This window comes from Cervus canadensis, chromosome X, assembly GCF_019320065.1.
Source record: "Cervus canadensis isolate Bull #8, Minnesota chromosome X, ASM1932006v1, whole genome shotgun sequence".
In the NCBI taxonomy this organism is placed as follows: domain Eukaryota; kingdom Metazoa; phylum Chordata; class Mammalia; order Artiodactyla; family Cervidae; genus Cervus; species Cervus canadensis.
In genome coordinates, this window is record NC_057419.1 from 53285309 (window position 1) to 53310975 (window position 25667).

At 44.1% G+C, this 25667-nt stretch overlaps 1 protein-coding gene and 2 long non-coding RNA genes across 5 annotated transcripts in view; 1 reads left to right on the plus strand and 2 right to left on the minus strand.

The window, feature by feature from the left end:
• LOC122434999 (neurofilament medium polypeptide-like) overlaps positions 1–25667 on the minus strand; it is a 181071-nt gene that overhangs the window by 137709 nt on the left and 17695 nt on the right. The gene's annotated exons all lie outside the window — the stretch shown is intronic.
• Positions 8695–10654, plus strand: LOC122435014. Its single transcript, XR_006267544.1, has 2 exons — positions 8695–8847; positions 9383–10654. It is a non-coding gene; the product is annotated as an uncharacterized LOC122435014 (long non-coding RNA).
• On the minus strand, positions 15827–20112 carry LOC122435018. The gene is made up of 2 exons (XR_006267551.1): positions 19984–20112; positions 15827–16184 (listed from the first exon to the last, which is right to left on the minus strand). It is a non-coding gene; the product is annotated as an uncharacterized LOC122435018 (long non-coding RNA).

Here is a 25667-nt window from a genome sequence, read left to right on the forward strand (position 1 = left end):
TGCACATAGAACATTCTTTATAGATCATATCTTGAGTCACAAATCAAGCCACATAAATTTAAGAAAATTGAAATCATATCAATAGTCTTTTCTGATCACAATGCTGTGGGCTTAGAAATAAACTATAAGAAAAAACTGCAAAAAAAAATTACAAATATGAGGAGAATAAACAATATGCTACTAAGCAACCAATGGATCATTGAAGAAGTCAAAGGGGAAATGAAAAAATACCTAGAAACAAATGAAAATGAAAACATGACAATCCAAAACTTATGGGATGCAGCAAAAGCAGTTCTAAGAGGGAAGTTTATAGAAATAAAATCTTACCTCAGGAAACAAGAAAATCTCAAATAAACAACCTTACCCCTAAAGTAGCTAGAGGAAGAACAAACAACACCCCTGTTTAGTTGAACAAAAGAAATCGTAAAACTCAGAGCAGAAATAAAATAGAGACAAAAAAAGATAGGAAAAATATCAGTGGAACTAAAAGCTGGTTCTTTGTAAAGATAAACAAAATTGATAAAACATTAGCTAGAGTCATCAAGAGACAAAAGCAGAGGACTCAAATCAATAAAATCAGAAATGAAAAAGAAGCTACAATGGACACCATAGAAATACAAAGGATTTTAAAAGACTACTACAAGGAACTATATGCTAATAAAATGGACAACCTGGAAGAAATGGACACATACATAGAGAGCTACAATCGCCTGAGATTGAACTAGGAGTAAATAGGTAAAAAAAGAACAGACTAATCACAAGTACTGAGATTAAAACTGATTTAAAGTCTCCCAACAACAACAACAACAAAAATAGTCTCCCAACAGAGAAATCTTGAGATTGTTGAGACCCTGGAGGGGGCCTGGCCAGCCAAGTCCCAGGCTTAGCAACATTCTGAGTTTTTTACAAGGCAAAACAAACAAGATTAACATAAAACCAGTCTTGCAATTTGATCACAGATTGATGAAGGTATCAGTTTGCACCCTTCCTGGGATTGTAAGTGGGATCCCAGAACTGCAATCTTCGAAGTCTCACCCATGGAGAGGAAATGCTGCCTGGGACCCTTTCCAAATTGGTTCCCCAGATGCGCTGTGACACATGACTTTAAATCTGGATATTGGTCAAAACCCAATTTGGTGGGTCTACTCTTTCTATTTCTCTTTTCTTTTAATGTTAGTATATTGAAAGTAAACTAGATAATTCTCTAATAAATACGTGTTATTTATTTGTGAAGAAAAAAAAACTCCCACAAACAAAAGTCCATGAATAGGTACCATCACAGGAGAATTCTATTGTTTAGAGATCACTTTTACTTCTGAAATTATTCCAAAAAAACTGCAGAAGGAAAAAACAGTCCCACACTCCTTTTATGAAGCCACCATCACCCTGATACATAAACAGGACAAAAATACAACAAAAACGACAAAAACAAACTACAGGCTAATTTCACTGATGAACGTGGAGCTAAAAAAAATTTCAATAAAATACTAGCTAACAAATACTGTGATATATTGATAGGATCATACACCCTGATAAACAGATTTATCCCAGGAAAGCGAGGGCTCTTTAATATACACAAATCAATCAGTGGGCACACTACATTAAGACATTGAAGAATAAAAACCATGTAATCATCTCAATAGATGCAGAAAAAGATTTTGACAAAACTCAACACCCATTTATGATTAAAACTGTCCAGAAAGTGGGCATGGAGGGAACATACCTCAACCTACTAATGGACATATATGGCAAGTTCACAGCAAACATTCTCAATGGTGAAAAAATGAAGGCACTTCCTCTAAAAGGAGGAACAAGACAACATAACCACATTTGCCACTTTTATTAAACGTAATTTTGAAAGTCCTAGCCATTGAAGAGGGAAGAAATAGATATAAAAGGAATCCCAATGGGAAAAACAGATGCAAATCTGACATAAAGTTTTAGGATAGTTGCTTTACAGTTTTATGTTAGTTCTTCCTGCACCCACTTCTTCCTCCACTGAGTCCCCAAGTCTGTTCTTTAAGTCTGTGTCTCTATTGTTGCCTTGCAAATAGGTTTATCAGTATGGTTGTTTTAGATCCCATATATATGCATTAATATACAATATTTGTTATTCTCTTTCTTACTTACTTCACTCTGTATAATAGGCTCTGGGTACATCCACCTCATTAGATCTGACTCAAAAGTTTTCCTTTCTTTGGCTGAGTAGTATTCCGTTGCACATATGTACCAAGCTTCTTCATCCATTCATCTGTGGGTGGACATCTAGGTTCCTTCCTTGCCTTAGGTATTATAAATGGCGCTGCAATGAACGGTACAAAAAGTACATGTATCTTTTTGAATTGAGATTTTCTTAGAGTATAAGCTCAGTCAAGGGATTGCTGTTTCATGTGGTAGTTTTACTCCTAGTTTCTTTAGGAATCTCCATACCATTCTCCATAGTGTATGTACCAATTTACATTCCCACCAATAGTGCAAGAGGATTCCCTTTTCTCCACATACTCTTTGCATTTATGTTTTGCAGATTTGTTGATGGTGGCCATTCTGACAAATGATAGCTCGTTGTATTTTTGAATTGCATTTCACTAATAAAGAGCAATATTGCACATCTTTTCTTGTATTTGTTGGCCATCTGTATGTCTTCTTTGGAAAAATGTCTGTTTTAGGTCTTCTGCCCATTTCTTGATTGGGTTCTTTATATTTCTGATATTGAGCTGCATGAAATGCCTGTATATTTTTGAGATTAATTCTTTTTCAGTTGCGTTATTTGCAATTGTTTTCTGCCATTCTGAGGGTTGTCTTTTCACCTTGTTTATAGTTTGTTTTGCTGTGTAAAAGTCAGACTCCACTAAGCAACTGAACTGAACTAAACTTGCTGTGTGAAATACTGTAAGTATAATGAGGTCCCATTTCTTTATTTTTTATTTAACTTCCATTAATGGAAAGAGGATATTGCTAAAATTTTTTTAGAGTGTTCTCTTGATGTTTTCCTATAAGAGTTTTATAGTATCTGGCCTTACATTTGGTCTTTAATTCATTTTGAGTCCCCCACCACCCCGTGGTGATAGTAAGTATTCTAATTTCATTCTTTTACATGTTACTGTCTAATTATCACAGCACCACTTATTGAAGATGCTGTCTTTTCTGCATTGTATATTCTTACCTCCTTGGGTATAGATGAGGTGCCACATAGGTGCATGGGTTTACCTCTGGGCTTCCTATTGTGTTCCATTGATCTTTCTTTTTGTTTCTGCCTAGAACTGTTACATTAGTCTTTGTTGTAAAGCTGGTGTGGTCCTGTTGCATTCTCTGAGTATTTGCTTGTCTTTTGATTCCTCTGTTGAATCTGAAAGAAGAGCCTTGCTTGGTAGAGTATTTTTGGCGGTAGGTTTTTCCCTTTCTCCACTTTAAATATATCATGCCACTCCCTTCTGGCCTGCAACGTTTCTGCTGAGAAATCAGCTGATAATCTTATGGGGATGCCCTCTTATGTTATTTGCTACTTTTCCCTTGACCTGCTTAATATTTTCTCTTTGTTGTTAACTTTTCAGTTTGCTTAATATGTATCTCAGCATTTTCCCCAGCACATCAAAGCAGCCAACTGGTGCAAGCGCCGAAAAAAAAAACCCATCGCTTATTACCGCAAAAGGCTTTAAAGCGTTTTTTCAACCCCGACGGGCGGGGGAGAAACGGGCAGCGACTCCGCGGAGCAACACTGCCCCCTGCAGACCACAGAAACCAAAATGCCAGCAAGCCGGGAAGAAAATCGATCCTTCCTGCTCATTTTGCGGGCAAAGGACTGGACAACAAAGATGGGAAACTTATGGGGGATGGCCCTGAGGACCAGAGAAAGAAAGGGAACCTCTCGAAGAGGCCCGGGCAAACCACCCCTGGACCGCGCGAGTTCCGCTCGACCCGCCCACAGAACCACAGCGAGGCGGGCAAGAAGTCAGGGCGTCCAGGAAGCTGTGGAGTTGCTGAGGGCTGGTTCTGGGCCTGCCCCGGGGAGCAGTGATGTCAGTGCCAGTCTCCCAGCTGGCGTCCGCTGGGAGATTTCTCCCTGAAACCGTTTGGAACTCTCCACTGAGGGACCTGATCCGTGATGTCCGGGTCCTGTCCAACCTGGCCCCACAAGATGGTTATTTTGAGAGACTACCCTGCCCTCTTCTCTGTCAGTTGACTCTGGATTGAAGTCCCTTCCTGACTCACCTTGCAGTGAGCTGAGGAACTTGTACTATGTAACAGCTGATTACTTCCAGGTGCTTTGCATTCTAAATGTGTTATCATGTCATAATCTTGATAGAGTGGATGAGTCGTTTTCTATCTAGTTTCCCTTCCCACCCCCTTTCATTTAGTATCTCATTGTAATAAATATGTTATTGTTGTTTTTCAGGCCGTCGGTCGTGCCCGACTCTTTGTGACCCCATGGACTGCATGCAGCACGTCAGGAGGCTTCCCTGTCCTTCACCATCTGCCGGAGCTTGCTCAAACTCATGTCCATTGAGTCAGTGATGCCATCCAACCATCTTGTCCTCTGTCATCCCCTTCTCCTGCCGTCAATCTTTCGCAGCATTGCAGGCTGTTTCACCCTCAATCCCAGTGAGCATTTTATTTCACTCTTCCACTGGGGAGGGGAATGTATCCTGCAAGCCAGTGTGCAAAGTACAATCTGACAGATTTGAGACCTGAACATAGGGACACTCTCTGAGGAACCCTGAGAACCTGGAGAGCTGACTCTCCCTCTGTGTGCCACAGGTCAGAGAGGCATGAAATGAGGGCAGTAATGGCATATGCTTCTTGGGTGGTCTCCAGCATCAATTACCTACAGCAAAAATACTCTACCAAGCAAGGCTCTTCTTTCGGATTCAACATGGAATGAAAAGACACGCAAAGGCTCAGAGAATTCAACAGGACCACACCAGCTTTACAACAACGACTAATGTAACAGCTCTAGGCAGAAACAAAAAGGCCATGACTACATTCAAGAAAATTATGAATGGGAAAGCTCACCAGGAAAGACAAAGGCACAGTAAATATGGGAACTTATCCACACACAAACATGATATCAAAACCAGCAGTTATGAGAGAATGGGAGTACAAATGCAGGATATTGAAAATGCATTTGAAATTCAGAGACTAGTAAAGTTAAACAAGTATATATACATGTATATATATACTCTTTTACTCAGGCATGTCTGACTCTGCAACTCCATGGACTATAGCTCTCCAGGCTCCTCTGCCCATGGAATTTTTCCAAACAATGATACTGGAGTGGTTTCCATTTCTTCTTCCAAGGGATCTTCCCAACCCAGGAATCAAACCAAAATCTTCTGCATCTCCTGCATTGGCAGGGGGATTCTTTAGCACTGAACCACCTTGGAGACACACATATATATCTTTATACGTATGTATGTTGTGTGTGTATAGACAGCTAGAACAAAAAAAACTCATGATAACCAAACATCTACAATTCATATAGACACAGAAAAAAGGGATCCAAACACAACACTAAAGATAGTCATCAAGTCACAAAAGGAAGTTTAGAACAAACACCTTTAAAACAAACCCAAAACAATTTTTAAAATGGCAATAAGGACACACATGTCAGTAATTAACTTAAATGTAAATGGATGAAATGCTGCATCCTAAAAAAAAAGAGATAACGATTAAAAAAAAAAAAAGGAAAACCCATGTATAATACTGTCTGGGCTTCCCTGGTAGCTCAGCTCGTAAAGGATCTGCCTATAATGCATGAGACCCCAGTTTGATTTCTGCATTGGGAAGATCCCCTGGAGAAGGGATAGGCTACCCATTACAGTATTCTTGGGCTTCCCTGGTGGCTCAGTCTGTGAAAAATCTGCCTGCAATGCAGGAGACCTGGATTCAATCCCTGGGTTGGGAAGGTCACCTGGAAGAGGGCATGGCAAGCCACTTCAGTGTTCTTACCTGGAGAATCCCCACAGACAGAGGAGCCTGGTGGGGTGCAGTCAGTGGGGTCACAAAGAGGCAGACACGACTGAGTGACAAAGCACAGCCCAGCACACATAATACTGTCTGCAAGAGACCCATTTTCAAATCTAGGTACACATACAGACTGAAAGTGAAGGGATGGAAGAAGATATTCAATGCAAATGGAAATCTAAAGAAACCTGGAGTAGCAATACTCACATCAGACAAAATAGACTTTAAAGACTGTTGCAAGATTCAAGGACACCACATCATGATCAATGGATTATTCCAAGAAGAAGACACAACAATTGTAAATAAATATGCACCCAACATAGGAGCACCTCAATATATAAACCGCCATAAAAGCAGAAAACATCAACAACACAATAATAGTGGGGGACTTTAGCACTCCACTTTCATCCATGAAGAGCTCATCCAGACAGAAAATGAAGAAGGAAGCACAGCCCCTAAATGACACATTACACCAGATGTACTTAATTGCTATTTCTAGGCCATTCCATCCAAAAGCAGCAGAATACACTTTCTTCTCGTGTGCACATAGAACATTCTTTATAGATCATATCTTGAGTCACAAATCAAGCTACATAAATTTAAGAAAATTGAAATCATATCAATAGTCTTTTCTGATCACAATGCTGTGGGCTTAGAAATAAACTATAAGAAAAAACTGCAAAAAAAAAATACAAACACGGGGAGGATAAACAATATGCTCCATAGTGTATGTCCCAATTTACATTCCCACCAATAGTGCAAGAGGATTCCCTTTTCTCCACATACTCTTTGCATTTACGTTTTGTAGATTTGTTGATGGTGGCCATTCTGACAAGACTGTACTCGTTGTACTTTTGAATTGCATTTCACTAATAAAGAGCAATATTGCACATCTTTTCTTGTATTTGTTGGCCATCTGTATGTCTTCTTTGGAAAAATGTCTGTTTTAGGTCTTCTGCCCATTTCTTGATTGGGTTCTTTATATTTCTGATATTGAGCTGCATGAAATGCCTGTATATTTTTGAGATTAATTCTTTTTCAGTTGCGTTATTTGCAATTGTTTTCTGCCATTCTGAGGGTTGTCTTTTCACCTTGTTTATAGTTTCCTTTGCTGTGTAAAAGTCAGATTCCACTAAGCAGCTGAACTGAACTAAACTTGCTGTGTAAAGTACTGTAAGTATAATGAGGTCCCATTTCTTTATTTTTTATTTAACTTCCATTAATGGAAAGAGGATATTGCTAAAATTTTTTTTAGAGTGTTCTCTTGATGTTTTCCTATAAGAGTTTTATAGTATCTGGCCTTACATTTGGTCTTTAATTCATTTTGAGTCCCCCGCCCCCCCCCCAGTGGTGATAGTAAGTATTCTAATTTCATTCTTTTACATGTTACTGTCTAATTATCACAGCACCACTTATTGAAGATGCTGTCTTTTCTGCATTGTATATTCTTACCTCCTTGGGTATAGATGAGGTGCCCCATAGGTGCATGGGTCTACCTCTGGGCTTCCTATTGTGTTCCATTGGTTTTTCTTTCTGTTTCTGCGTAGAGCTGTTAGTCTTCGTCGTAAAGCTGGTGTGGTCCTGTTGCATTCTCTGAGTATTTGCTTGTCTTTTGATTCCTCTGCTGAATCTGAAAGAAGAGCCTTGTTGGTAGAGTATTTTTGGCTGTAGGTTTTTCCCTTTCTCCACTTTAAATATATCATGCCACTCCCTTCTGGCCTGCAGAGTCTCTGCTGAGAAATCAGCTGATAATCTTATGGGGATGCCCTCTTATGTTATTTGCTACTTTTCCCTTGACCTAGGTAATATTTTGTCTTTGTTGTTAACTTTTCAGTTTGCTTAATATGTATCTCAGCATTTACCCCAGCACGTCGAAGCAGCCAACTGGTGCAAGCGCAGAAAAAAACTCCTCCCTTATTAGCACAAAAGGCTTTACAGCATTTTTTCAACCCCGACGGGCAGGGGAGAAACGGGCAGCGGCTCCGCGGAGCAACACTGCCCCCTGCAGTCCACAGAAACCAAAATGCCAGCAAGCCCGGAAAAAGATCGATCCTTCTGCTCGGTTTTAGGGCAGAGGACTGGACAACAAAGATGGGAAACTTATAAGGGATGCCCCTGAGGACCAGAGAAAGAAAGGGAACCTCTCGAAGGGGTCCGGGCAAACCACCCCTGGACCGCGCGAGTTCCGCTCGACCCGCCCACAGAACCACAGCGAGGCGGGCAAGAAGTCAGGGCGTCCAGGAAGCTCTGGAGTTCCTGAGGGCTGTTTCTGGGCCTGCCCCTGGGAGCAGTGATGTCAGTGTCAGTCTCCCAGCTTGAGTCCGCTGGCAGATTTCTCCCTGAAACCGTTTGGAACTCTCCACTGAGGGACCTGATCCGTGATGTCCGGGTCCTGTCCAACCTGACCCCAACAAGATGGTTATTTTGAGTCACTACCCTGCCCTCTTCTCTGTCAGTCGACTCTGGATTGAAGTCCCCTCCTGACTCACCTTCCTTGCAGTGAGCTGAGGAACTTGTACTATGTAACAGCTGATTACTTCCAGGTGCTTTGCATTCTAAATGTGTTATCATGTCATAATCGTGATAGAGTGGATCAGTTGATTTCTATGTAGTTTCCCTTCCCGCCCCCTTTCATTTACTATCTCATTGTAATAAATATGTTATTGTTGTTTTTCAGGCCTTCGGTCGTGCCCGACTCGTTGTGACCCCATGGACTGCATGCAGCACGTCAGGAGGCTTCCCTGTCCTTCACCATCTGCCGGAGCTTGCTCAAACTCATGTCCATTGAGTCAGTGATGCCATCCAACCATCTTGTCCTCTGTCATCCCCTTCTCCTCCTGCCGTCAATCTTTCGCAGCATTGCAGGCTGTTTCACCCTCAATCCCAGTGAGCATTTTATTTCACTCTTCCACTGGGGAGGGGAATGTATCCTGCAAGCCAGTGTGCAAACTACAGTCTGACAGACTTGACACCTGAATATAGGGACACTCTCTGAGGAACCCTGAGAACCTGGAGAGCTGACTCTCCCTCTGTGTGCCACAGGTCAGAGAGGCATAAAATGAGGGCAGTAATGGCATCTGCTTCTTGGGTGGTGTCCAGCATCAATTACCAAGCAGGATCTTAGCTTGCCACTTGTCCCTGTCATGTTATTACTGTAGGTGGCTCAGATGGTAAGGAGTCAGCCTGCAGTGCAGGATAGCCAGGTTCAATCGCTGGGTTGGGAAGATCCTCTGGAGAAGGAAATGGCAACCCACTCCATTATTCTTGCCTGGAGAATCCCATGGGCAGAGGAGCCTGGAAGGCTACAGTCCAAGGGGGTCTTAAAGAATCAGACACGTCTGAGCCACTTTCACTTCCACTTTACGGAATGATTTTCAAGTCAAAACTCACTGTCATAATAAAGTTCTCTTTAAACACACAGGAATTCCTCAACGATCGGAAGCAAGAGAAGGGTGACCACTCCGTCCTCTATTATTCAATGTATCACCTTATATTCTTTTATTGTAATTTTACGTGTCAATATGTCCGGTGAAAGTTCTCAAAACGGGGTCTCTGAAGGGCTCAGATGCAGTTTGAATCAGCCAACTGGCACAAGCGGAGGAAAAACAACAACAACAAAATACCAGCCGCTTCTTGCCGCAAAAGGCTTTCTGTCACTTTATGAAAGCGCGAAGGGCTGAGGAAAAACCGGCCCGGCGACACTGTGGAGCAACACTGCCACCTGCAGGCCACAGAAACCAAAACGCCGCAAGCCCGGAAGAAAATTCATCGTTCCTGCTGGTTTTCGCGCAGAGGACTGGACAGCGGGGATGCGAAAGTTAAGGGAGGTGCCCGTAAGGACGAGAGAAAGGAAGGGAATCTCCCGAAGGGGTCCGGCCAAACCACCCCTGGACTGCGAGCCGTCCGCGGAACCGTAGCAACAGGGGCAGGAAGTCAGGGTGTCCGGGAAGCTCCGGAGCTTGGCGGGCGGGGCTGCCCTCCGATTGGCTGGCTCTGGGCCTGCGCGCAGCCGCCCAGTGAGGCCCGTGCCAGTCTCCCGGCCCTGGTCGGCTGGGAGTTTTCTCCGGGACCCTGTTTGGAAGTCTCCACTGAAGAACCTGACCGGTGACGTCCGGGTCCTGTCGCCCACTGCCGAAGCCCCCCACGTGCGGGAACGGTGCAAGTCCCCTGTCCGTTCTCCCTCCCACCCCCGGCCTGTGAACGCGTCCCTCCCGTGGTACACTCACTGTTCTCTCAGCCCTCACTCTTCTGATCCGTCCTCAGTGCCCACGAGGCTCACCCGGTCACCCCGGAGACTCTCCGTCCTTAGCGATGCTCCCTTCCTCCCCACCCGAGCATCCCTCTGCCCACGGTCCCGCCCCGGGCATCAGGAAAGACCGCGCCCCTCGTGGTGTCCTGCTTCTAGCATTCCTCCCTGTCATCACCCTCAACGTGACGTCCTGTCCTGCAGCTCCTTCGCACTAGTGCCAGTGCACTGATACCACAACCTCCTGGAGACCTCCAGCTCACCGACCACGCGTCCTTTCACACCATGCGCCAGGCCCCTCCTCGATGGGCTGAGCCAGGGCTGGAAGCTGTCCCCCGCAAACACACCTCTCCCCCACAAACACACCTCTTGTGCTCCTTGCACCCTCCTGCCTACCCACTCCCTGTCTGAGCACCTGAGCATCGAGGAGAAAACTTTACAACTTCACAGAAGTGTTTTATCTTAAATCCGCGGCCGGAGTAGACCGCTGTTCAGTTTCACGGTCACCTAGCTACACTCCTACACTACACACTAGTAACCTTCCTCCACGCTAATGACCCCTTCCGTGGGATTTCTCAAGTTTCCCAGTCCCCATCTGCATGTTGCTGCCCTGGCAGTCTGCTGCCCCTCTGCACGCCTGCTCCTGACTGCACCCAGCCCCTCACCTCGGCCTGGGATCCCACGCCTTGCACCTTCTCAGGGACGTTGCACCTGCAGTTATCATTCCTCTCTCCTCAACCAGCACCTGCTCCCTCTACATCGGAGCGTTCCACAGCACAGGGGGAAACCCACCGTCTTCCACCACCCTATTCTGCAGCTACTGACACATCACCGGTTGGCCTTCAAAGCAAAACTGCTTCAAATTCTGCTGAGATAGTCCCTCCTCAGACCCCTTGCATGGAGCTTTTGTCCCAGTCACTCCACTGTAAGTGGTCTCGTCATGGCCATCATTAATATCCATTCTTCCTGATCCTGTGGACACTCTTCACTGCCCATCTTAGCCAACATCTCAGGCACCTTAGGCATGTTTGACTCTTGTGTTTTTAAGCCCTCTGTTTTTTTATATTCCAGGGGTGTGGGGCTTACGTGACAACAGCGTCTCCTGGATGTACTCGACAAGGTACACATTCTACACTATGCCCCCTTTGACCTGGATAGTGTATGGGAAGTCTTGGGTCAAATGAAAGACAAGCCAAAGAAAGGAGCGTCCCAGTCACAGCGGGGGAAACGGCCCACAGAGGCAGAGGCGGGCAGAGGTGAGAGAGCTCAGACAAGGGAGGTGTGACAAGAAATGAAGAGGAAGACCAGGGAAAGGGGGATTCCACCCCATTCACACTTGGGACTCACAGGGCGCACACTGCGCAATGACCCAATGTTGTCTTTGGGCAGAAGGGTGGCTGTCGTTTAGGAATTTCGTTTCTGGAGCTGATCTTGGTTCCTGCTGCGGTGCAGGTGAGATCCAAGGGAGGGCTCTGCATCACCCGAGGGAGAAATGTGGAAAGGGACTGAATCCAGACGAAGCCTAAGCAGGCAATGGGCTAGGGGGCCTTGCGACTGAGGCTGAGGAGTGGACGTCCCTGCCCGGGGACGGGCTGGTCGATCAGACCCAGATTCAGAGGGGTCTGCAGATGCCAGCAGGGTGGCTGAGGCTCAGTCAGACAGGGAGGACCGGGCCCACAGCAAGAGGAGGGAGACAAAAATGCAAGTTTCACCACCCCCACCCACGGGCGGTGCAGGTCAGCATCACCAGGTGGAGCCAGGAGAGGAGAGCAGACGCTGCGAGCACACAGCCCACTACTTCCAATACGCTGCATCTTTGATTCCTTTCAAGCCATGCTTCTTGAGAGCATAGACACCAGGACCATCCTTATCTGGTTACCTCTCCATTCCTCCTCCACGCGCCCATCCACAGAACATCCCCGTGCTCACGTCTCCCAGGAGCTCTGCGGGCCAAACCATGGTACCCAGTGTTGTACTGTCCACAGACACATTCCGTTTTCAAAACCACTTTCCTCGGTCAGAGTCTGTGACGGCAGCCCACCCTGGCTTCCCCTTACCTCTCAGTCCATTACTTCTAAGTCTCCTTGTCTGTCCATTTACTTTGATCCCCTCCTATATCTTGGGCTGTGTTTCCCTCTGGTTTCCAGCCTCTGCCCTGTGCTCTTCCACTCCATACATGATCCTTGGGTGACCACGTCAGCCCCCAGAGCTTTTACCCATCTGACTTGTTTTCATCTGTATCCCCCTGAATGCTGATGGCTTTTGCTATCACTAAATCTACCTAGGACTTCTCAGCTGGGCCCCAGATTCCCCACACGCCGAGATGTATAGGCCATCTGCACTCAGATGTCCCATAAGCCCTGCAGGCCTGTTAGTAGCCCCAGACCAACATTCCCTGTCTCATGGATGGGCACGGCCATCCACCCAGTTCCTTAAACCACAATCCTGGGCATGCTGCTGGATGTGATCTTCACTGTGCCATGACTCCCCTGGAGCTGCTCTGGAAAAGGCTGACCCAAGATCCTCCTGTTGCAACAGGTGGGGATCTGTTCCTCTCAGAGGCCCTGTTCCTGCAGACACGCTCTGAAGGTGTCCTGAGCACGGGCCATCACCCTCTTTTGGATCTCTGAGAGAACCCACGTGCTGTAATGCACCTGAGAGGTTGAAAGCTCTGTCTTTAACAAGACGATGAGTCAGGACACAGCAGTGCAAGCCCATCACCGGGGAATGTGCCAAAGAATATCCGGAAGAGATCCCTAAAGAACGTTTAGGGAGGTGGGTCTTCATGGGTGTGCACCAAACAAGGGATTGCTTATCTGTATTTTTCCCAATAAGCATCCTGTTCTGATTTGGTCTTCATCCGAGCATGGGAGTTAATTTGATAACACAGGAAGCAGTTTAGAATGGCAACTGAGCACAGGCAGCAGATACGCTGACAGCCGATCCTTCCACATCAACATCAACAGCTACAATTCTCAGCCATCTTTAATGTTTGAAGCACTATTCTGATCTGTCGAATGAAGTTATCTCCACACTGTTTTAGAAATGTATTCGACTAACTAGGCCCAAGGGATCCTGACAAGAACTAAAACATACTGAGTTTCACTAACAACAGCAGGGATTTAACTGTAAAACTTTGGATTCAGGAACACGCAGCAGAGCAAGCACAAGGTCAGTTTTCAAACTAGTATTAATTTGGGCAAGTTGTCCCTTTCCTCAGCCTGAGATATCTGTCAAGCACAGTGGGCCATGATGAAAACCTGCTTTCGCTGTAGAGAAGAGTCGCAAATTTTCCATCTTTGATTTCCTCCTGTAAGAATGGGTTCTGTTTCCACAGCTGCAAGCTTGGCTTTCAGAAAACTTTTTCAGATAATGCTCATGCCAGGGCCACATTCCAGACCTACTACTTCAGACTCTCTGGGGATGTCCTGCCAGCATCTTCTAAAGCCCCTCCAGGGGAGATTTGATGCACAGTTGAGGTTGAGAAGCACAGTTCCATGATGCTTCATCCGTCCTGGTTTTAAATAGAATCCTGAACTGAAGAGCCATGTTTGCTACTAAAGACGTGTTGGTCCTTTATTGGACCGGAACCTGGTGGTCCAGAGTCGACAATGAGAGAGTGAAAGAAGGAAAGAGGCTAATATTCCCTGGCTTATGCAGCCGTCTTTCGCGCTCCAGGGAATCAGCCAACGACAGATAGAGAGACAGAGAGAGAGAGAGAGAGAGAGAGAAAGACACGAGGACCCAAGCTCTGATGGAGCAAAGGTGTTTTAATTAGCATGGTGTGGGCATATATACTGTCTTGCTGCTGCTGCTGCAAAGTCGCTTTAGTTGTGTTCACCTCTGTGCAACCCCATAGACAGCAGCCCACCAGGCTCCCCCGTCCCTGGGATTCTCCAGGCAAGAACACTGGAGTGGGTTGCCATTTCCTTCTCCCATGCATGAAAGTGAAAAGTGAAAGTGAAGTTGCTTAGTCGTGTTTGACTCTTAGTGACCCCATGGACTGCAGCCTACCAGGCTCCTCCATCCATGGGATTTTCAGGCAAGAGTGCTGAAGTGGGGTGCCATTGCCTTCTGCATATACTGTCTTACAAGGTAGTTATTCTCAGCAAAGATAAAGATTAAAATTCCAGATTGACAAAACACAAGAGGATCCCTATTAGAGAGAGAAGAGGGTACTTATCACCATAATGAGAAACTAACAAAGGAAATGCCTGGATTCCTCAGGCCCTGGAAAGGCCTGCCAAGTAATAAGGACCAAAGGATTCCTGACAGATCCACAACAGCACACAGGAAGCCTCCTGTCAAATGCTTCCTGACAATTCCCCCTATTTTATTGTATTTGTAAAAAAAAAAAAAAAATCCTGACCAAATGAGTTTGGTTAGTATTAACCAACCTTATTTGGAGAAGGAAATGGCAACCCACTCCAGTGTTCTTGCCTGGAGAATCCCAGGGACGGTGGAGCCTGGTGGACTGCCGTCTATGGGGTCGCACAGAGTCGGACATGACTGAAGCGACTTAGCAGCAGCAGCAGCAGCAACCAACCTTATAGGAAGGCGATGATAAACAACAAATATAACTATCAAGACAATCACCAAAGTTACAGTTCCAGACCCGATGCTGTGGGTAATACTTTGAAACCATCCTCGTTGGTCTAGCCCAGACAATTGATCAGGGAGCTGTCCAGCTAAAGGTTTTCAAATTAGTGGAAGAGGGCAGACGTTTCGAAAAAGTTTCAAAGATTTCCTTTTGCAGTAACTGTACATTCAGAGAGGCATTATAATGTAAATGAATTTGATTTGTTCCCAGTTGTAAGTACTATGATTGAATTGAACAGGAGTAACACAAAATTGGCAATTAATACAAGTTACAGATTAAATTGTCAGTGGGACACAGGCCTGTATAAAATATGACTGATTATAGCAAAAGAAATAGTTACAATGAGCACGACTGTTCCCTGTGAAATGTCCGGTCTAAGTCCCAAGTTCTTAGGTGCTGGCAGCAAGTTTCCAAATGTCCCATTGTTCTGGCCCAAATTGTTTATCAAGGATGATTCCAGGAGGAGGAGGTGCTATTCCACCCACCTTCAAGCCAGCCAAGAAGTCCTTTGTCATGGTATTGTTTCAACATAGTGTTAGTAACCTTTAAAGCCACTTTAGCAGCATAATATATAATGGTTTTTTGTTCTTTCCCTAACTCTTTCCCTAAAGTTTCAGTAGTAAACATGGTTCACAGAAAAAGAAAGGGCAGCAATGTCTGAAAGTCTTCTTTTGGAGGCAGAATGAAAGCCCAAGTTTGTAGGCCGAGGTATATGCCTAATTTTCCTGGGCCCAGTCAAAGGAAGGACTTCATAGCCTAAAGAAATGTTCATTAGTTTTCCCTCCTCCCCAGGGTGTGAGGCTTCCAGGGAGGGGGCATATGGATGGAGTCACTGGTTGATAGGACTGGTCTTTTCTCAGTCCATTTTATGACCTGTAATAAAGGGGGGTTGGGTAAGTAAGCCCAGTTAAGTCTGATTTGTTAATCTGGCTCGACAGGGGGGTCGCGCAGGTCAGGATAGCAATAGGAAGGTTTTCAGGACTCTGAGGCATTTCCTGTTGAGAAATCAGATTTTTAACTTGATTAGTGAGGGTTTTTATTTGTCCCCAAGAGGGGAGGTCATAGGGTTGATGCCACCAAGGGCGGCGCTTTCTGGAGATCTTTAGAGCCGCCATGGCCCGTATTGGAATTTCTTCCTCCCGGGGTTCTTGTCGTTTTGTCTCCATTTTGAATGTCGGGGGACCCCTTGGGTTGCATGTTTCGAGGAAAAAGTTTGTTGGATCCATCTGGGGAAATACAAGCATATCCCTTTCCCCGTAAGATTAATTTCCCAGACTTCTGTTGTTTATTGAACCCGTCTTGATACCAAATGGGCAGAGGCAGAGAAGTGTCCTTCAATTCCTCGAAATGTCTTTCTGCTCTTGTTAACATATTTCCCTGTGGTAGGTTTAAAAAATTTAAAACAAATAAAGCTGTATTAGTAACAGTTTAGGGTTTAGAAAATATCTTATGTTGGAATCTAGTAAAGCCTGCTTTAGATAAGGAAGACAGTAGTGTACCTGTGTATTCCCCCTTCTTTAATGTTTTTATTTGTAACTTTACTGTGTGATGTGTTCATTCGACTATGTCGTGTCTGTGGATCAAAAGGAATACCTGTAATATGTTTAATAGAAAAAGATTGTAAAAATTGTTTAAAGTGTCTAGAAATGTAGGCAGGGCCATTGTCTGTTTTAATAGAACTAGGAGTTTATGGTGGAGGTTTCTATATTTTTTAATACAAAAACTGAATATGTAGAATCAGAGGCTATATTAAAGGGGTAAGGATGTAGGCAAATAACTTGAATAAGAGCATATAATTTATTTTGTTGAGCAGAATGAAATTTAGTATGAAAGACTATATTTTTTAAGAGACCAGAATGAAGCTTTGACGTTTCTAGTCCCATCTATATAAAAGAAATGTGAGAAATAATAAATTCAGTGTTTTTGAAGAAATTCCACAGCTTACCAGAAGGATAATGAAATGAAACTTTTCCAAAATATTTTAGAAAAGCTAATTGGAAATCGGTAGAAGTTTGTAATGTGTTCTCAAATTGAGATTTATTTGTAATAAAGTTTTATTAAAGTATAAAGGAGATAAAGTTTCTGACATAGTCATCAGAAGGGGGCAGAAAGAGCGGCCCTCTGCAAGTCTTTAGCCATATGTCATATAACTACCAGCAGTCTGCCTAATCAGAGAAAGGAAATGTCTCAAAACTGAAGAGAATAGCACCAGGCCCCTCACCCACAACATGCATTTTGAGATAACCTTGGCAGCAGGTGAGTCGTCCCCTTATCAAAATGATTGACATGAATCTTGAAGAAAGGCAGGTTTCCAAGCAAATAGTTTCATTAACAAAGCTTAAGAGAACATTTGCATGAGTAAAATATACCTGTTTGTCAAGTAGGTTCTGAGCCATAAGGCGGAACCCTACTTGAAGACAGAGTCTGGGGTAAATGTATAGCACATTAACATAGCTTAAGACAAGCATTTCCATAAGAAAAATGCATTGGTTAACTCAGGGTTTGAGAATAGTTAACTTCAAGTGAAACCAGGTGTCCTTATGGCAACACAGTATTTTAAGAGAAACCTTTTAAATTTGTATAGAGAAAGAAGAAAAGAAAAAAGAAACATCTCTAGTTTGCTTCCTCCTGCCACTTAAGAGAGATAAAAATGTCTGACACTTACAGCCTATTTTCTCCATTTGGAGACCCCTGGCCTTCCTGCCTGTTACATCAAACTAGGTTGGCCAAGTAAAAGACCGAAGGTTTGTGGGGGCAGGGCCCCAAAAAGTCCGGTAGGTATTCTAGAGGGGACTGCTTGAGGGTAAAGGAGAAAGTCATTTAGGGCTGGTATATCGGCCGCAGCACTGCCAGATGTTGAGGGTTTGAGGGAAAAGGTGGAATTTGCCCCTGGCTTTTGTTGAAGGGGACCTGGGGGGGGTCTCCTGCTTGGAGTTTCCCGGAATAGGTTTCCCTTCAATATCAAATTTAGATTTACACTCTTTGGCCCAATGCATTTCTCTATGGCAGCGAGGGGCAGATTTTTTGCAGGTTTTTTATTAGCTTTCTTAGGACAGCCCGTTTTTAAATGGTTTTTATCTCCACATGTAAAGCATCCTTCATTTTCTTTTCTTAAGGCAGCAACCATTGTTTCAGCTAGCATTTACATCTTTTGAGTTTCTGATCTTATATGGTGACAAGCCTTCAAATAATCAAAAATAGTCCCTGTCTCATGAATTGGAGCTATAGCCTTTTGACATACTTGATTTGCATTTTCACAAGCAAGTAATTTTTTTTTAGTTGTCTTTTAGCTTTTTTTTTTCCTATCTTTTTTTTTTTTTTTTCCAAATACAGTCGATCCCCAACAGGACCTGCAGGCCCAGGCATCCTCTCATCTAATTTCTGCCTCTGTAGATTTGCCCTTTCTGGGCATTTCACATCAACAGACTCCTGCAGGAAGTGGCCTTTTGTGTCTGGGTTCTTTCACTTAGCGTAATGCTTTGCAGGCTCACCCATGTGGCAGCAGAAAGCAGAAGTTCATCACTTTTCATGCATGTATGCTATTCCACTGTATGGCTACAGAATACTTTGTTTACCACCCTCCAGCTGACAAGACTTTTTAGGCTGCTCCACTATTTGGAGATTACAAACAGTGCTGCTGTGAAAGACCCGAAAGGAGAAGTATTTGTGTGGACATAGGTTTCATTTCTCATTTCTCCATGATGTCATTTCTCCTTCTGCACGGTGCACAGGCTAGACCCTTCCGGCAGTGTGGAATAGAGGCAGTTGAAGCAGTCCTCCTCTCCTTGGTCTGGATCTCAAGAGGCAAGCATTCACTCAGACACTCCTAGATGTGATGTGACAAGAGCTGGATGGTTCTCGGGGATGTCCTTCAGCACCACGACGATGATCCATTCTATCCCGAGATGGTTGACCATGGTTATTGATTTAGTTATTTACTTATTTGTCATGAACGGGTCTTGCACTGTGTCAAATGCTTTTTCTTTGTCTGTCAAGATGACAGGTGGTTTCCGTCCTTCCTTATATCAATATGCTGTTTCCCATAACTGAAGTTGAGTGTTGGTCCAATACTGCAATCCTGGGAACAATCTCGCACAGCCCTTTGCAAAATGTTTCTCGATTTGGTTTGCTGATACTGTGTTGAGGGTATATGCATCGCTATTCATGATAGATATGGGTCAGTAGCTTTCTGGTGATGTCAAGTCTGGCTTTGGTACCGGGCTAATACTGTGCTTATAGGATGAATTAGGAAATGTTCCCTCCTCCTTCCTATCTATGCAGGAAGAATCTGTGAAGGATGGGTGCTAGGTCTTCTTTAAACATTTGATAGATTTCACTGATGAAACCAGGCGGCCCAGGACTTCCTTTTGTGGGAAGTCTTTAAAAGAATGGTTCAATATCGTTGCTTGCTACAGGTACATTCAGATTTGTTATTTGGCCACTGCATTTAAGCCAACTCCCATCCAGTATTCTCTGGCCTGCTGGTTCCTATGGCTCGGTCTCTGGCCTAGAATTTGACTGGCAGGACATCTCTGCACATCACGGGATTCTGGCTCCTACTCTGTAACTGGGGAGAGTATGCTGTCTCAGAAGTGACCCCCAGGTCACCAACTCCCAATAGGCAGGTTGGGGACACAGACTTTGAGGTGGGGATGGGGTGGCACTGCTGATATCCTCATTTACAGCCACCCATCCATCCTCCGGGCGCCCTCATGCAGGCTGTGGGTAATTCTGCAGTTTGGACTGGCACAGCAAGGACCCAGAATACCCTGTCCCCTCCCCCACCATGTCCACTTCATCTACCCTGATCCTTGTCATTTTTCTCGTCTCCTAGCACCGCAGCCTCACAGGGGATCAGTGATGCACTCGCCACCACATCTAAGGGTGTCAGATCTCCTCTCTGCTTAATGACTCAACTCTCGAGGGCAGGGACTGGCCACGCAATTCCTCCTCACCTCCCCGTCTCAACAGCCGGCCTGGCATGGCATGGAGGAGATGTAACACATACAGTGAAAACCTTCATGATTGGCTAAATGAGGGACTGTGGATGGCGGGATCGACCTGGACCTGGGTTGGCTGCTGGAGTGAGCCCATTGCATCCCACCCTGGGGAACTTGTGCCAGGTGGGGATGACCATCCCTGCCCCAGTGCATTGTGGCTAGCATCAATGACGTACCTTATCCAGACCTGGTGTGCCACCAGCTGTGGACGGGCACCAAAGTCACCGGGTCTTCTCACTTCACCCCAGCCTTTACACAGGGTACAGTTGCGGATGCTCTGTCAGAAATAAACCTGCGCTCATATGGCCTATTAGTCTATGACAAAGGAGCCAAGAACATCCATCATGGAAAATGCTGTCTCTTCAATAAATGGTTATGGGAAAACTGGACCCTTTTCTTACACAACATTCAAAACTCAACAACAACTACACAAGATTAAAGACGAAATTGTTAGACCTTAAACCATAAAGCTCCGAGAAGAAGATGCAGCCAGTATGCTCTTTGACACAGTTCTTGGCAATAGTTTTTTTTTTGACATGTCTCCTCGGGCAAGAGCAACAAAAGCAAAAGTATACAAATGGGAGTTCATCAAACTAAAAAGCTTTTACACATCAAGGGAAACCGTCAACAAAAGAAAAAGGCAACCTGCTGAGTGGGAGAAGATATGAGCAATGATATACATCCGAAAAGAGGTAGATATCCAAAACACCTAAAGGACTCATAGGAGGTATTGGGGAAACACCCAAAACCCGATTTTAAAATGGGGCAAAGCACTGAATAGACATTTCTGCAAAGAAGAGATACACATGGCTAATAGACATATCAAAAGATGCTCAACATCTCCTCATCAGGGATTAGAAAATCAAGAGCACAGTGAAGTACTTCCTCATACCTGTCAAGTAGCTATTATCAAAAAGACAAGTAAGAAATGTTGGCGAGGATGCAGAGAAAAGGAAACCCTCGTGCGGTGTTGGTGGAAATGTATATTGGTGCAGCCGCTATGGAGACAATGAGGGTTTCCTCAAAAACTGAAAACCAGAACCACCATATGATCCAGCAGTTCCACTTCTCAGTATTTTCCTCAAGAATAGAAGAAACACTAGTCACAAAAGATATATATGCTCCTCTGTCCACTGCAGCATTATTTACAGCCAAGGGGAGCCAAGATATGGAAGGAACCTAAGCGCCCATCGATAGATGAATCAAAAAGGAAGAAATGGTATACACACACGCACAGTGGAATATTACTCAGCAAAAAAAAAAAAAAAGAACGAAATCTTGTCATTGTCGACAACATGGATGGACCTAGAGGATATGATGCCAAGTGAAACTAGGCACACAGAGAAAGACTAATACCGCACAGTTTAATTTATATGTGGAACCTCAGAAATAAAATAAGAGAACACAGGAAACAAGATAGAAATAGAGTCAGAGACACAGAGAACAAACTGGTGGTTACCAGAGGAGCAAGGAGTAGGGAGATGTGTAAAACAGGGAACGGATTAGGAGATACAAACTTCCAGTTATAAAATAAGTCATGGGAATGGAATGTACACACAGGGAATATAGTCAATAACCTTGTAATAAATCTCTGTGGTGACACATGGGAACCAAACTTATCATGGCAATTCATTTCATAATGTTTAAAAATATGGAATCACTTTGTTGTGCACTTGAAACAAATATAATATCATATGTCAACCTTGGGCCTCCCCGGTGGCTCAGCAGTAAAGTATCCTCCTGCATTGCTGGAAGTGCAGGAGGCATGGGTTGGATTCCAGGGTCGGGAAGATCCCCTGGAGGAGGGCGTGGCAACCCACTCCAGTATTCTTGCCTGGAGAATCCCATGGACAGAGGAGCCTGGTGGGCTACAGTCATGTCGTCGAAAAGAGTTGGACATGGCTAATGTGACTTGGCATGCACACACGCATGGCAACTTTACTGAAGAAATAAAGAGTGGGGGCTCTGAATGGAGGATGCCGAGGTTTGTGGGTCACTTTTTCTCTGGCGGCCTATGCGACTCTGAGCAATCCCCCTAACTTATCTGTCCTCTGCATTCTCACCTCATTAATTAGGATTGAAATCGTCCAAAATGATGGGTCTTTGAAGGAGGATTCAACAAGGTGACAGAAAGAAATACATTGAATGTGGTCTGATACCTGGTAAAAGATGAACAACCTTGAAATGCCATGTTAGCCCTGCTAAACGTGCCCACACTGACTAAATTCATGCCTCTGAGTTGCAAGAAGAAAAGCTCCCTTGGAGCTGGGAGACAAGTCCTGCAAGATGGGTTGAGCTCTGAAACTCTCTGATGAGATCACAAGTTCAGACTCCAATAAATATACCTGTTCTCAAGCGCCTCTGTCTGCAGAAGACGAATGGATTTCTGCAGAAATATAGCTCTGGGGGCTAGCTGAGAGCACAGACTGACAGACAGCAGAATTCATTTTCACTTCGGAAGAATCTCACAGGCACCTGCTGACTAGACAACATTGGGCTCCGAGTGTGGGGAGGAAAAGTACATTTCATCACTCATGTCTCCTGTAATGAAAAGGGAAGCTATTTGTTATTAGGGGAAAGATGTTTGTGAATCACAGATCTGAAAAAGGTCTTATATTCAGAATATGTAAGGAATTTTAAAATTGCAAAGGACAAAATGCAGTGAAGGAGGACAGATGCTTGTGCCAGGAATTGGGGTGTGGGAGGGGAAACCAGAAAGGGCATTTTTAGGGTGATGGACGTGGCCTGTGTCCTGGCCGTGGTGGTGATCACTGGAATCTCTCGGTGTGTCAGAGTTCAGAGAGCTGCACACCCAAAGACAAGCAGGCCAGGAATTCCCTGATGGACCAGTGGTTAAGAATGTGCCTGCAATATAAAATTAACACACAGAAACCTCTTGCATTCCTATAAACTAATAAGGAAAAATCAGAAAGAGTAATTAAGGAAACAATCCCATTCACCATTGCAATGAAAAGAATAAAATACTTAGGAATAAATTTACGTAAAGAAACAAAAGACCTGTATACAGAAAACTATGAAAAAAACTGATGAAAGAAATCAAAGATGACACAAACAGATGGAGAAATGTACCATGTTCTTGGATTGGAAGAATCAGTATATTACTACCCAAAGCAATCTATAGATTCATCACAATCCCGATCGAACTACCAAAGGTACTTTTCACAGAAGGAAAACAAATAATTTCACAGTCTGTATGGAAACACTAAAGACTCGAATACCCAAAGCCATCTTGAGAAAGAAGAATGGAACTGGAGGAATCAACCTGCCTGACTCCAGGCTCTACTACAAAGCTATAGTCATCAAGAGAGTATGGTACTGGCACAAAGACAGAAATATAGATCAGTGGAACAAAATAGAGAACCCAGAGATAAATCCACACACCTATGCACAGGTTATCTTTGACAAAGGACGAACAAATATACAATGGTGTAAACAAAGTCTCTTCAACAAGTGATGCTGGGGAAAATGCTCAACTACGTGTAAAAGAATGAGACTGGAGCACTTTCTAACACCATACACAGAAATAAACTCAAAATGGATTAAAGATCTAAATGTAAGACCCAAAACTGTAAAACTCTTAAGAGGAAACCATAGGCAGAACACTCTCTGACATAAATCACAGCAAGATCCTCTATGACCCACCTCCAAGACTAATGGAAATAAAAACAAAAATAAACAAAAGGGACCAAATTTACCTTAAATGCTTTTGCACAACGAAGGAAACTATAAGCAAGGTGAAAAGAGCAGGAGAAAATAATAGCAAATGAAACAACTGACAAAGAATGAATCTCCAAAATATACAAGCAGATCATGTAGCTCAATACCAGAAAAACGAACAACCCCATAAAACGTGGGCAAGAGACCTAAACAGACATTTCTCCAAAGACATACAGATGGCTACCAAGCACATGGAAGAGATGCTCAACATCACGCATTATTAGAAAACTGCAAATCAAAACCACAATGAGGTATCATCTCACACAGGTCAGAATGGCCATCATCAAAAAGTCTACAAACAATAAATGCTGGAGATGGTGCAGAGAAAAGGGAACCTTCTTCCACTGTTGGTGGGAACGCAAACTGATACAGCCACTATGGAGAACAGAGTGGCGATTCCTTAAAACACTGGGAACAGAACTGCCACACGACCCAGCAATCCCACTGCTGAGGGAAACCACCCTGAGGAAACCAGAAGTGAAACAGACACATGTACCCCAATGTTCACAGCAGCACTATTTACAACAGCTAGGACACGGAGGGAACCTAGATGTCCATCGGCAGATGAATGGATAAGGAAGTTGTGGTGCATATAAACAATGAAATATTACTCAGCTATAAAAAGGAAGACATTTGAATCAGTGCTAATGAGGTGGATGAACCTGGAGCCTGTTACACAGAGAGAAGTAGGTCAGAAAGAGAAGGACAAACACTTATATTAATGCACATATATGGAATTTAGAAAGGCAGTAGCAATGATTCTACATGCAGGGAAGCAAAGGGGACAGAGACGTACAGAACATACTTTTCAACCCGGTAAAAGAAGGCGAGGGTGGGATGATCTGAGAGAATAGCAGTGAAACATACACATTCCCATATGTAAAACAGATGACCAGTGCAAGTTCAATGCATGAAGCAGGGCACCCAAAGACGGTGCTCTGGGACAACCCAGAGGGATAGGGTGGGGAGGCAGGTGGGATGGGGGTTCAGGAGGGGAGGACACATGTATACCTGTGGCCGATTCATGTTGATATATGGCAAAAACCATCACAATAATAGTAATTATCCTCTGATTAAAATAAATTAATCATTAAAAAAATAAAACAGAACCCACCTGCCAATGCAATGGGGCAGGTGTTCAGTCCCTAGTCCAGGAAGATTCCACGTGCCGCAGGGCAACTAAGACTGTGTGTCACAACTACTGAACCCATCTGCTTCGACTACTGAAGCCCTCGAGCCTAGAGTCCATTCTCCGCAACAAGAGAAGTCTCTGAAATGAGAAGCGCATGCACCGCCACTAAAGGGTAGTCCTCCTTCTCCACAACTAGAGAAAGCCTCGTGCAGGAACAAAGACTCAGTGCAGCCAACAATAAATAGATAAATAATAAGAAAGAAAACCGGGCCAATCTTACTGTGTGTTCATTTGAAAAATCCAATGGTAGGTACCAAAGTAGGTGCATCTCTCTATATTCTTTGAATGATCATTATCTTGGGTGAAGCTAACAAAAATTACATCACAGGCTATATTAAAATTTTAGATCAGCTTCCCAGGCACTGCTCTTTTCTGGAGGCTTTTCTCAGAGAACTGTTACTTAGGAACTTTAGTCACCGGAACTGAGGCCTCCACCACATTCAAGGGCAGAAAGCAAAAGACATTAGGAAGACACGGTTCAAATCCTATGAGTTTATGAGTTGCCTGTGACCACTGGCTAGGATGAACACACATCCCAGAGTCTCTTCACATTTCAGGAACTGAAACCTGTATTTCAACCACTTAGTTCAGTTCTTTAAGGCCACTGCTGTCCCCTTAAACAAACACTTGGTGTGAAACACTTGGAAAATGACCTTAACCCAATTCACTCCCAACCTCTTGTCACATGTCACAAGGAGTCTCTCACGATGATATTTCCTCACCTAGAAAGCCAATTCTCAGATAAAGAAAAGAATTCACACACACACACCTTGTGAAGAAATACTGAGATTTTAGAAACTGACCCACAACTAACCCATGGTTCATCATTCTTTCCTCTCGTCTCCCTCCATCCACTCTGAGAAATGAATATTTGGCCATGCTGTCTGATTTGCCCACCACGTTACTCATACCACACACAGGATGTTGTTA